At 46.9% G+C, this 14,375-nt stretch overlaps 1 protein-coding gene across 4 annotated transcripts in view; it reads right to left on the reverse strand.

Moving 5' to 3' along the window:
* Kif3b (kinesin family member 3B) overlaps nucleotides 1–13,533 on the reverse strand; it is a 45,103-nt gene extending 31,570 nt beyond the window's left edge. For 3 of the 4 annotated variants that reach the window (XM_027421463.2, XM_027421464.2, XM_027421465.2), the window contains exons 1-2: nucleotides 13,422–13,533; nucleotides 8,464–8,545 (exon numbers count right to left, since the gene is read on the reverse strand). The gene's annotated coding sequence lies outside the window, so the exon portion shown is untranslated. The remainder of the gene's footprint in view (nucleotides 1–8,463; nucleotides 8,546–13,421) is intronic. The other variant, XM_027421466.2, reaches the window with a different exon arrangement.
* Nucleotides 13,534–14,375: the final 842 nt, after the last annotated feature.

Below are 14,375 nucleotides of genomic sequence, written 5' to 3' on the forward strand. Positions count from 1 at the left end.
AGAACCACACTCTGAACTCCCACTGGGCTGGAAAAGCCTCCTGCCAAAAACTTCTCATTCAATGTATTGATCCAGGAAAGACAAGAAGTTTCTAGGGTCACTGTGAGTAAAAAGCACTTGCCGAGCAAGCTTGAAAACCTGAATTTGGCCAGGTGTTGGTGGTGCACGCCTTTAACCCCAGCACTCACCTGCACACACACACACACACTACATACACATATATCTACATAATACATACTGTACATACACACATACCCCATATATACACACTCCTGCACGCACATACATACTATACACACACATACTACATATAATAAAATAAAATGTTTGTAAAAAGAGGAACTGAAGAAATGGCTCAGCAGTTAGGAGTACTTGCACAAATTTGGTTCATGACATCTATATTAGGTGGCTCACAACCACCTGTAATTCAGAAGGTCTGACATCTTCTGGTCTCCATGGAAACCTCTGCATGTGTTGCACACACACATATAAACATAAAATAAAAATCAGTATTTTAAACACAGTTTATCTTTCAGAGATAGATACAATCATTTTCAGATAAAGTTATACCATCTATAATTTGCAGGATGAAGTACATAGGGCTAGTGGAGGGGACTGCCTGCTGCTGGTATAGGCTGGAGGCGATGGGTCACAGTTCCTTTCTACTTTCTTTTTTGTTGTAGTTGTTTTGTTTTTCAAGATAGGGTTTCTCTGTGTGACAACCCTAGCTGTCCTGGCCCTCGAGTTGTAGACCAAGCTGGCCTCAAACTCACAGAGATCCACTTGTCTCTGCCTCCCGAGTGCTGGGACTAAAGGTGTGCACCCACACCTGGTTCCTTTCTACTTTCTGTGCTTGAGGTTTCCAAAATGGGAAAGCAGAAAAACACCCTCTGGACAACGGCTTTTCATTAAAAATTTCTTTTAATCATGGTTGAAAATATAAACACTTACTACTAGCTACAGTAGAACATACCAGTAGTCTCAGCTCCTAGAGGAGCTGAGGCAAGAACGTTGGAGAGTCAAGGCCAGTTTGAATTCTCAACATAAAAGAAGAAATGGGCTGGGGACACAGATTAGTGGTCAATGTGCAAGAGGCACTAGTTTCAGTCCCCAATACCATATCAACAAACAACAGCAACAAAAAACCAGAAATGTGGACAAAGGATGGACTTGCATGAGGAAAACCATCACTACCTCATTCTCTTAGTAGCATACTAAGTCTCTAAATCATGGAAACAGCCTTGGGGACAGTGGGAGAAACACACAGAACCGGCACATCTCTAAGGTAAAACACACTTCGGAATATATTTGCACATGCACAGTAACAGCTAACAGGGTTATTTCTATGTCGTAGGACTTGGGGTGAACCTTACTTTGATCTTTTCACGATTTCCTTGATATTTCCCCAATGGAAATAATTTTTATTTTCACGAAAAATTTCCCTTTTTAAAAAGGCTGCCAAGTGAAGCATCATGGAAGAGGCACCATTTCTCAGAGTGTCTCCAATTCCTTATTGCTCCTCTTGCAAAACCAAAGACCACCTTCTGCAGTCATCTCAGTCACCTGAGCAGACACTTCTGTTCCATGATGGAGCAGCTAGCTCAGGCCCCTGAGTCATCAGCAGAGTGATGACTGCTGCCACCCCTGGGCTGCTAGAGCTCCTATTCTACCTAGTTTGTGTCCTACACAAAAGGCCACACAGCCCCACTGATACCAGTGCTGAAGAGGCTATGAAGGACCCCAGTGTGGGTGACTGTGTTAATGTCCCAAATCCCAGTCATCTTTCTACTTCACCTGGTCCACATCCACATCTATACTGTGTTCTAGTGTAAGAAAATGAAAATGCTATAAATGCTTGCCCAAACTAAAAACCTATTATCACCGATGAGAGAGATCTCTAATGCAAACGAAGATTTAAATACAACAGTCTGCTAAAGATAGATCTGCCAGCAGCAAAGAGCTCAGTGTCTGCCATCAGGTGACAAAGTGGGGAGACACAATGTGTCACCGGGATTAACTGATCCTTAAACATTCCCACCTCAAGATGTAAGGCAGCCAGTCGGTGGTGGTGCACAACTTTAATTCCAGCACTTGGGAGGCAGTAGCTGATGAATCTCTGTGAGTTTGAGGCCAGACTGGTCTACAGAGTGGGTTCTAAGACAGTCAAGGCTGTTACACAGCAAAACCCTGTCTCGAAAACCAAAATTAAATAAATAGATAGAAAGATATGTAAATAAAGATGCAGATTGGTGGCAATGACAAGAGCTGACAATTCTAAGAATGTGCCCTGAAAGCCTTACCCACAAGATCTAGGAGAAAGCCCACCACAGAGGTACCAAGAGAGAAGAAAACATCCATCTTACAGCAGTCATGTGTTTGTGTCTGCAGCAACAGACATACATAAACATACACAAGGAGAGACAGACACTGATTTGTCACGTCACAGCACAAGTGGCAGAATTACTACTAAAATCCTGCCAGGATTTTCTGTGCTAGCATAGGCTTGGCCAATAAATCTTTTAAAATACTTTTAAATTTGGGGGGCTGAGTTTGAGACAGGGTCTTATCATTTAGCCCTGGCAAGCCTAAAACTGGCTATGTTGACCACAATAGCCTTGAACTCACAGAGATCCACCTGCCTCAGCCTCCTGAGTGCTGAGTTAAAAGCATGCATTACCACAGCTTTGTTTGCTTTTTTCAATTCCTAAAAATGTTTGTTATATTGTGTTGATCTGTTTGTGTGTGCACCCATGGGTGAACATCACTGTGCACGTGAGGCAGGAACTGGTTCTCTCTGTCCACCAAGTGTGTCTTCAACTTTCAACTCAGGTCACCAGGCAACTTTATTCACTAAGCAATCTTCCCAGCCCTGGACAAGAAACTTTCTAAAGGCACCGCAGACTCCCATCACCCTCTTCTCTCCCACTGGAATGTAATCGGCAGGAATAAGAATGAGCTGGGGTTAAGTGACTCAGGAGAGAAGGTCAGGGTCCAACTTTGGCTGTGTGAGGTCTGGAACTAGCCTAGGCTGGCCCTCAGCTGGGTCTCTGTAGCCTCAGTCATCAAATACTGAGACTCATCATTACTCTAAAACGCCTGAGGAGTGTCCTATCTCCTCAAACAGGTTTGAAATCACTTTTTGGTCTGTTTCTTTGTGTGTTGAGATGGCATCTCTTACAAGGCCAGCCGACCTTCTGCGTCCACCTCCTGAGTGCTACAATTATAACCAAGCACCACTGCACCTGGTTTGACATCACTTGTTTCTGTTAGCATTTCAAATTAGTTACCCAGGAACAGAAGAGAGGCCTCTGACAAAGCTCATGGGTGCTGTGGTCACTGCTCACCTGAAAAATAGATGCAGCTAAGGGTGGAGCTCTGTAGTAGACTGTGTGCTTAGCACGCCAGAGGCTCGGCTCAGTGGGCAACAGAGACCCATGCTGGGCAGTAGAGGGCCAGAGGCATGGCTCAGTGGGCAACAGAGACCCACATAAAGGTGGAAGGAGAGAACTGACTTTACAGTAAGTGTCCTCTGATTTCCACCTGCCCACATCTACACACACACAAACACACAGTGGACTTGGGATCAGCATATGTGGGATCAGTATTTGACCCTCGGTGTCTCTACTTCCCTCTTCTGGGAAGTGGGAGAAACACTTCTGTACAGACTATTGTGGAAGGAAAGAAGGCTTACAAGTGCTTGGCTCAGCAAACATTAGCGATCACGACACACTATCATCTCATTATTATCACTATCACCACTGGGGCGACCTCAGGACATGACCACCGCCTTGAACAGGCACAGCCACTCCACGGTGAAGGAGGTGGGGGTGTGGATGGCTCTCAGCTCCTAAGGCTTTAGGTCCGGGACTTGTACTTTTGCCCAGAGGGTTTTCACTCGATGGATTTGACAACTTGGATCTTGAATACACAGCTGATGGTGACAACGACAGTGACTTAAGTGACCTGCAGCTGGGATAGCTCTACCTTCAGATCATCCAGCTGTTTGGGAGGCTCCACCATCAGATTTTCCAGTAGCTAGCTAGCTCCTTGCCATGGCTGCTTGCAGTTACCAAGGCCCGGTTAGAGAAAAATGGAAAGAGTCCCTAGTTTTGCTTGGTCACCTAGGTGAGTGTACCTAGGGATCTCCTAGGCGAGTGTACCTAGGGATCGTGGTAAAACTCAGACCCTGATTTTTCCAATCTAGGCTTAGACTGCATTTTCTAGAGTACTTCTGTCACGTACAACACACTTGGACCAGCAAGAATCTACCTACCTCAGCACTTGCAGGTACTTAATACACTAACAAACAGGAATGGCTTCTCAGTATCTCAGTGTCCTCACCTGAAAACAGGACAGCTCATACTCCACATGACCACGACTGAGGATCGGCTGGAGAGAAGCCCAGGAAGGAAGCACCATAAACACCAGAGATAACATAGCAGGCAGTATGGTCCTACATGTCACGGTCTACAACCCTGAACATGCATCACTGGATGGCAGATTTGCAAAGGCTGTTCTTGGTACATGTGAAATGGGGCCTGGATCCCTTGCTTGGATGAGCTGCTCCTTTCAAGAGTGCTCTAGGAACTCTGGCAGAATATAGCAGCTTTTCAAAGCCTTCCCTTTTTCTAAAATGCTCTGAACCTTTAGACCTACTGTCCAGTGGCCAGGAAAGAGGCACTTTGGCAGGGAATGCATAGCCATCTGAGGTGCTGGAAGTGAGCTGTGCTAGTGAGTCTATGCTCTCCCCCAGAGCTGGCTGGCTAGGCTCATCCAACCTCCATCAGCCACCATCCACAAGCCAGGACAACAATGCTAACTAACAGCCTGAGACAGGTAAGCACGACCCTAGCAGAGCCCACACTTGTTGCTCCACAGACTGGCATAGAGCCAGCCTAGAAAAAAGCAGGTCTTCTGGATGCCCAAGGATCTCTGTCATCCTCCTGGCTGTCTTCCTTCAGCAGAAGGTGGGGGACCCCTCCCAGGGGCCTACGGTATTGTTTGCACCTTGGGCCTCTTGGAATATTTCAGTTGTTTCTCTCATGGCACCTCACCAAAAAGCCCTCTAACATTTTAGAGGCAGATGGCACTTCTAACATCTACTTAACTGCTCAAGCCAAAAGACCCAGGAGTCACCTTAATGCTCCCATCCTGCGGCCCCACCTCCAAAACATGTCTTCTGTTGCCACCACCCTAGAAGGCCACCATCTTACTAACCTCCTACCTAGCCTTCTGGCTGCCACTGAAAACTCTGTCAGATTCATAGGTCAGAGGGCGGAATGATTTCACGTTCTTTTGTGTTTCCTTGTGTGATGCTGGAGTCAGAACAGAGGGCATAAGCACACTAGGAGAGCACTCTTCACTGAACCTCATTATCTGCCCTCCAAGTGGTTTAAAAACAAGCAAAACAAAACACTAGGGGCTGCAGGTGTAAAGCTCAGTTAGTAGAGGGCTTATCTGGCACACACAAGGTTCTGAGTTCAGCCCCAGACCCACATGCACTGATGTGCTCACATATACTTTTTAAGATTTTATTTATTTATTATGTATACAACATTCTGCTTCCATGTATATCTGCACACCAGAAAAGGGCACCAGATCTCATAATGCATGAGATTGTGAGCCACCATGTGGTTGCTGGGAATTGAACTCAGGACCTCCTGAAGAGCAGTCAGTGCTCTTAATCTCTAAGCCATCTCTCCAGCCCCAGTCACATATACTTATAACCCCACACACAGGAGACAGGCAAAAGAATCAGAAGTTTGAGACCATACTTAGTCGACTACATAGAGAGCTTAAGGTTAGCCTAGGCTACATGAGACCCCATCTCCAAAAATGCTAAATAAATTAAAATAGCAACTAGGGGCTGGAGAGATGGCTCAGTAAGTGCTCTTCCAGAGGTCCCAATACCCACATGGTAGTTCTCAACCCTCAGTAACTCCAGTCCCAAGAGATCAGACGTTTCCCTCTGGCCTCTGTAGACATGCCGAAAGTGGAGCACAGGCATACATACAGTCAAAACATTCACACACATTAAAAAAACAAGAAAAACAAAAAACACCTAGATCATGACACCTTCTTCTCAAAAGCCTTCAATGGCTCCCATTGCTTTTAGACTACTCTAGCCTGTAAGTCCCTCTATGGTAACAGCTCCCACTGGCACCCCCAGCCACCTCTCCACTCACCCCGATACAGCCACTTCTTGCAGTTTCTGGAACTTACCAAGCTTGTTCCCACCTTGAAGTCTTTGTCCTTGTGGTATCCCCTCAAACAGTGAGCCATTTCCTGAAAGTAAGCCTCAACAAAAATGCCATCACCTCATAGACGACTTTTCTCATCACTCAACTACAGCAGCAGTGCCCACCCCTGAGCTACTGTTTCCACAGTGCTTATCCTCTTCAGATTCCCTCGTCTGTCTACTTTTTGGTTTTCAGGTTGTGCCTGCTGAACTGTAACTGTGAGAACAAGGGCCTCATCCATCTCTTCACTATCACCCCCAGACTATACAGGGCTACCACATAGCAGTTGTTCAGCAAATGTCACACAAACGAAGCCCAAGGAGCACAGCAGCAAGAGCACTGTGAGGTTAGCTACTTCCCAGCAGCATGGCTTCTCTTCCTTGAGTTCCCCCATTGTCCACTGAGAGCTTAATCTGCACCTCCCCTTCCTGAAGAGTACCAGTGAGACTGAGTAATGGCCCATTTCAGAGCTCAAAAGCATCAATATCCATACAGACAGCTGTGTGTCCACTACCACAAGACAAGGTTCTTCCTCAGTGACCTGAAAACCCATAGATGAAATGTGTATGGACCTGGCATGAAGGAGGGCCAGCCTGGGCTACAGAACAGAACCCTGGGAAAACAAGAAGAAATGGAAAGAAAACGAGAGGAGAAAGGTAAAGGAGGGGAAATAGAATGATAACAAGGAAATAAAGAGGTGTAGGAGCAACCTGAGGCTCCCCACTCCTACCCCTTCCCACCCCCAGGTACCTATCAGACACCTCAGGACACAGTAGTGGACAGCATTGACTTTACTCTGTGGCCAGCCCAAACAAAACACATGAATCCATTCAGACAAGTCAAGGCATGTTGACATACACCCACAGTCCCATCTGCTTGGGAAGCTAAAGTGACAAGATCACTTGAGCTTAGGAAATTAGAGGGTGGCCAGAGCAACAAGGTGAGCCTCCCTATCGAAAATCAAAAACCAAGAGGAGGTGGGGCCGGTTAGCAGAGTGCTTGCCTCGAGTGCACAAAGCCTTAGTAAACCACTAAAACTGAAAGGGTGGGGAGATCAAATTCTGTCAAATGACAGCTACTTGCAAATTAAGCTCTGGGTTCCTTGAAGGCTGTGGGGGTACAAGAGCCTTTATATACCTGGGATAGAGATGTAATAAACATTTACCGAATTTGGTGCCAAGCAACAAAATCATGAATTCTATAGCCAGTTTCCTCCTTAAAGCAAACAAACAGAAACAATGTCTCATGTGGCTCAGATTGACCCAAACTTGACATAGAGCCAAGGCGGCCTTGAACTTCTGATTCTTCTGCCTTCAGCACTTGAGTGCTGGGATTACAGCCATGCACCACCATGTCAGGCTCTATGTGGCTCCAGGGATGAAATCCAGTGTTCATGCACACTAGGCAGGCATTCTACCAACTGAGCTACAGCCCTGCCCCTATTTTTCCTTTCTCTGCAGCCCATCCTGGCATGGAAGTGCTGGTTCCTGGTGAAAGCCTGCAATAATACCAGCATTTATATAAGCCGCAGTGGCAAGTGTCTCATGCTTATGATGATCTTGTAAGATTGACAGATCTGAGATTATAACCACACACTGCACTCATTCATCAACCACAAATAGAATATGAAACATAGTACAGGTGGTAGGTTAAACCCAAATAATGACAGCCAACGTTTACCAAATGTGCCAGGCAGTTCACACAGATCAGGCTCAAGTCACTCTTCCTACTAGCCCAATAAGATGTTAATGTTATCACCTGCTCTGTGGGTGAAGAACTGTGACACAAATGATAAAGCAACTGCTGGTGGCAGACAGTCTGAAAGCGGCTGACCAAGATTTTATTAACCCAGCAGCCCAACTGTGTGCTTTTGACCACAACAGCACTGACGGGGCCTTTAGTGTCATCTGGCCCAAACCCCTCACTAAAGAGGGGCTGAGAGATATTGAATGCTGCTTTTAAACATACCAGCACAGGGAGGGGGTGGGAATTCATACTCTGAATGCTATCTATTTCAATGATGCTTCCCTCCTAAAGCCATAAAATTATTATGGGAAAACTTCAGTGTCAAGGGTGGGCTACCTCTCCATGAGCTGTTGGAGAATGATACTATTTTGGTCTGGGTTTGCTAAATGAACAGAACTGAGAATGAAAGTATTTATTAAAAGGGGATTTATTAGACTGGCTTACAGGATGCAGTAGTCCAACAATGGCTGTCACTCACCATAGAGGCCAAGAAACAGGCAGTTGTTCAATCCACAGGGCTGGATGTCTCAGCAGTCCCCATTCAAATCACTGGAGATGCCCTTGAGGGACCAAAACAGGTTAATGCCACCGCTATTGGTTGCCCACCAGAATGATATAGTAAGAACTTATTGCTTAAGATACCATAAACTTTGGTTTCATAACAGAGAACCCAAGCTGAAACTGAGCTGGAAGCTTCCCTGCTGCTGGCTGTGGTTCACGGGGTTGAACGATGGGTGCTGTGCAGCTTACTGGGGAAGAACTGTCACCAACAGTGTCACTGGGCTGCAGATGCTTCATCCTGTAATAATGACCTGCCCAGGGAGATGTGCCCACTGTGAAGTAGTGGCGGGACTGTCACAGGGTAAGTAACAACCTTCTGCTTGGATTTGAGGCCCTTACCACAAAAAGGAATTCCCATGTGGTCAAAAGCCCCTGGCTGGAGAGGACATAGGCCCTAGTGGGGAAGTCACTGCTGTTGTATTACTAAATAGACATGATATATCTGTCAAACAATGTTCTAAGTATTTAGGTTGAAGTCTTTAGCGATAGAGTCAGCTTTGCTCACAGAAGCTTCCTGAGACTCATAACTGGTCAAGGTGTTGAGAGTAAGGGACTGCTGAGTGCTCAGCCTAATGGGAACATTTTACCCCCTCCCAGGTTCAGAGAACATCACAGAGGAGGGGGCAGAAATAAAAGAGGCAGAGGAAAGGGAGTGGAGCGTGGAATGCTGTCTTTGGGTAGGATATAGCTGTGGCCCCCAGCAGCTGCGGCTACCTGTGTAGAGATACATGAGACTGAGCCCATCGATATTCAGTCATGGAGGGAGAAGGGCCATAAGGCCCCACTCCTCCCTGAGGATATATAATATAGGCTCTTAATGGTTGCTGAGGAAGAAGCACTTCCTTCAATCACTGAAACATGAATAAGTTGCCTGTACTCTTATAAATAACCCCTCACTACTAGGCGGTGGTGGTGCATGCTTTTAATCCCAGTACTTGGGAGGCAGAGGCAGGAGGTCTGTTTGAGTTAAAGGCCAGCCTGGTCTACAGAGTTAGTTGCAGAACAGCTAGGGCTACAGGAAGAAAACCCTATCTCGAAAAAGAAAAAAAAAAGTCACAATGGGGCAGGGGAGATGGATGGCTCAGCAGGTAAAGCACTTGCTACACACGTCTGACAACCTGAGTTGACCTGAGTTTCATTCACAAAGCTGACTGCTCACCTCCACATAGCATAGCAGGTGGTGGCACTCACACATACACATCACTCACACACACTCATACATCACACAGACTCATACATCACACACACATACACACACACACACTCATACATCACACACTCACACACACTCATACATCACACACACAGACTCATACATCACACACACAGACTCATACATAGACACACACATACATAGACACACACACTCATACATCACACACATACACATACACACTCATACATCACACACTCACACACACTCATACATCACACAAACTCATACATCACACACACACACACTCATACATCACACTCACACACACTCATACATCACACACAGACTCATACATCACACACACATACACAGACACACACACACTCATACATCACACACTCACACACACTCAAACATCACACACACAGACTCATACATCACACACACAGACTCATACATAGACACACACATACATAGACACACACACTCATACATCACACACATACACACACACACTCATACATCACACACACACACACACTCATACATCACACACTCACACACACTCATACATCACACACACAGACTCATACATCACACACACATACACAGACACACACACACTCATACATCACACACTCACACACACTCAAACATCACACACATACACATACACTCATACATCACACACATACACATACACTCATACATCACACACACACACTCATACATCACACAGACTCATACATCACACACACACACATACACACACGCATACATCACATACAGACTCATACATCACACACACATACACACACACTCACACACACTCATACAGCACACACACAGACTCATACATCACACACACACACACACACACTCATACATCACACACACAGACTCATACATCACACACACATACACATACACACTCATACATCACACACTCACACACACTCATACATCACACACACAGACTCATACATCACACACACATACACAGACACACACACACTCATACATCACACACTCACACACACTCAAACATCACACACATACACATACACTCATACATCACACACATACACATACACTCATACATCACACACACACACTCATACATCACACAGACTCATACATCACACACACACACATACACACACGCATACATCACATACAGACTCATACATCACACACACATACACACACACTCACACACACTCATACAGCACACACACAGACTCATACATCACACACACACACACACACACACACACACACTCATACATCACACACACAGACTCATACATCACACACACATACACATACACACTCATACATTACACACTCACACACACTCATACATCACACACACAGACTCATACATCACACACACATACACAGACACACACACACTCATACATCACACACTCACACACACTCATAAATCACAGACTCATACATCACACACACACTCATACATCACACACTCACACACACTCATACCTCACACACACAGACTCATACATCACACACACATACACACACACATACACATCACTCATACACACTCATACATCACACAGACTCATACATCACACACACGTACACACACACACACTCATACATCACACACTCACACACACATCACACACACAGACTCATACATCACACACATACACACACACACTCATACATCACACACTCACACACACTCATACATCACTGACTCATACATCACACACACATACACACACACACACACACTCATACATCACACAGACTCATACATCACACACACATACACACACACACTCATACATCACACACACACTCATACATCACACACACACACTCATACATCACACACTCACACTCATACATCACACACACACATACATCACACACACATACACACACACACTCATGCATCACACACACACACTCATACATCACACACTCACACTCATACATCACACACACACACTCATACATCACACACTCACACTCATACATCACACACACACAAACTACAGTAATAAAAGTATTTTAAAGGCCAATGAAATTTATTAAAAATGAATATATGCTAGTAACAAACTCAACAAACAAAGCTTTTTCTGAGATCTTGTTTCCATGCCATTGGGAGAACAACCTCTAGCCAAAGCAATTAGAAGCAACTCAAAATACCCTTGTGGCCTTCTAGCAGTTACTGTTGGGAAAGCAGAGGCATTGGGGAGCGGGGGGGGGGGTAAAATGCATGTCTAGCTCCATCACACTGTAAGCCTCAGATTCTTAGACAAGCCAATTCAATTTTCTCAGGCTCAGTTTCCTCATCTACAAGACAGGTGACATCACCAGCTGCCTGACAAAGTCTGTGAAGATTAAATGAGATAATATGCCTCAAAAAAAAAAAAAAAGCTTCTTAATCATCAAGCTGTAAATGATCACTACTGCTCTAAGCACTTCCCAGAAGGGATAAATATGCCCTTTCTCTTCTTATAAATATACCCCGTGATGGACATGGCACAAGTACAAAACAAAACCATAACAACCCCGCCACCTACAAAATTTTATCTCTGGGTTTCTTCCCACCAGTACCACTTAAGAGGTCAACAACTCCCCTTCTTTGAGCAGACCAAGTAGTAAAACTGTGGGTGGGGAATGACCAGGGTGGTAGGAATACCCGTGAGCTGACAAGCTACACACCTAAGCCCTCTGGTCCCAAGTTATCTTTCCCGTCCTGGGAGGCTCCATCCCATTCCAATACCTCACTGTGGTGTGTTAAGCACTAACCAGGTGTTTTGTAGAGGGGGAACTCACAAGTACCCACCCCTACACGAGGATTTATAGGCAGTTAACGGTTGCTAGGGGGAGGGGCTCACAAGACCCCGCCCATTCCTGAGGTGCGGTGCTAATGGTGTTTGAAGGGGTAGGAGGCATTTTCTTCTGTGGTGTAGCCATTGGTAAAATGCCCATGCTCCTGCAAAGAACCCTGCACCTAGTTCTTGCAAGCTGCCCTACAGCATGGAATTAGAAGGGACTAGAAGAAGGGAGAGGTCCAGCGGGAGGGGGACATGACCAAAATACATTATACACAGGAATGAGACATGAAACGTCATAATGAAACTCATCATTTTGTGTAATTAACATCTGCTAATTAAGCCCCATGTGCCAAGCTACTCCAGACGCCCTGCCACACTGGCTTCCCACAGCAGTCCATTATCCCACTTTACAGATGGGTAGAGGACTCAATGCCACGCGATGAAGCTTCAAACTCAAGCACACAGACTTCAAACAGGACTCCTGGTCCCCACGTAGAGTACCCTGGCCACTCTCCCTCTTCCCACTTGGAGCCCTTTCATGCACACGTCTTCTCAGCAAGTGTCAGGACCCCACTGGGCAGACAGGTCTGCTGCTGCCAGAGAGGGCAAGGGGGTTTGTCCAAGGTCACACAGCGAGCCAGGCACAGCCCCAAGCCTCGGACCTCAGGCACTTGCTTCCTGGGCTGCATTCCCAGCCAGGACCCGGGACTACGGCCGCGAACCGGCCGTGAGGACTTAGCAGGGGCGGCCGCGATGAGGGGTCGTGCCGGCCGCGCCCGAGAAGGAGCCTGGCGGGGAAGATAACCCAGAGGCCAGGCAGAGGATACTGCGGCTCGCGGAACAGCGACGCCGCGACGCCGCTGGGCGCCCCGCGGGGACCCCGCATCCCGAACTCACCTGCAGCCGCAGCCGAGACCGGGCGGCGGCGGCGAACCCCGGGCTCAGCCATTCCCCGCTGCCCCGGATGGGGAGAGAACGCGGCCGCTCACTTCCTTAGCAACCCGGCTCGGCGACCCACTTCCTTAGCAACCGCGTCAATTTCAATAACTTTATTGGGCCTCGGGACGCGGACAGCCCACCGAGGGGCGGGACCCGGTGTGCAGCGGGCTTCCCAGGTTCCCTGCGCGCGCCGACACTCTGACCCACCTAGGGCCCCGGACTCCATCCGCGGCTCTCCTGTCCCTGTTTCTCCCTCTGTGAAACGGAGCTCAGTGCCTTGGCCGCACTGCGCGATTTCATCGTCCCCTCCCGAAAGCTCTTTCGCGTCAGTTCTCTGATCTAGGTCTCAGATTAGTATTGAGTGGCTCCCAATTAGGGTTCACCCAGGGATGAAGCCAAATCCTTAGGAAAATCCTCTGCTCTGCCTGTCACCTCCATTCACCTACAGCGTCCCTCGGTCAGCCTTTAAAATATCGCTGCATTTCTCCACCAACAAGGGATAGCACCACAAACAAGGCCAGGCCATCGTCATCTTTAGCCTTGCCTGCAATTCCTACTCTCTCTGTTTATAGACTTTTTGCTCTGACAATCCATTCCCGATGAGATGACCTGAATAATAATTTTAAAACCTGAAACACGTCACCCACCCTTGAGAGCATCTTGAGAGTCCTGCTATTCGCACCATCAAGTCAAAAGTCCTTGGCTGAGCATGATGGCTCGCGCCTATAATCCTAACACTTGGGAAGTGGAGACAGGAGGATGAACAGTTCAGGATCATCCCCAGACAGCAAGGTCGAGGCCAGATTGGATCCCCTCCTGGAATATCGAAACAAATGTACACAGTTGTGCCAGGCGCTAGTGGCCCGGCCCAGGTGGTGCTGGGGACGAAACCTGGGGCCTCGTGAAAGCTAG

The sequence above is a fragment of the Cricetulus griseus genome, chromosome 6 (assembly GCF_003668045.3).
Source record: "Cricetulus griseus strain 17A/GY chromosome 6, alternate assembly CriGri-PICRH-1.0, whole genome shotgun sequence".
Classification (NCBI taxonomy): Eukaryota; Metazoa; Chordata; class Mammalia; order Rodentia; family Cricetidae; genus Cricetulus; species Cricetulus griseus.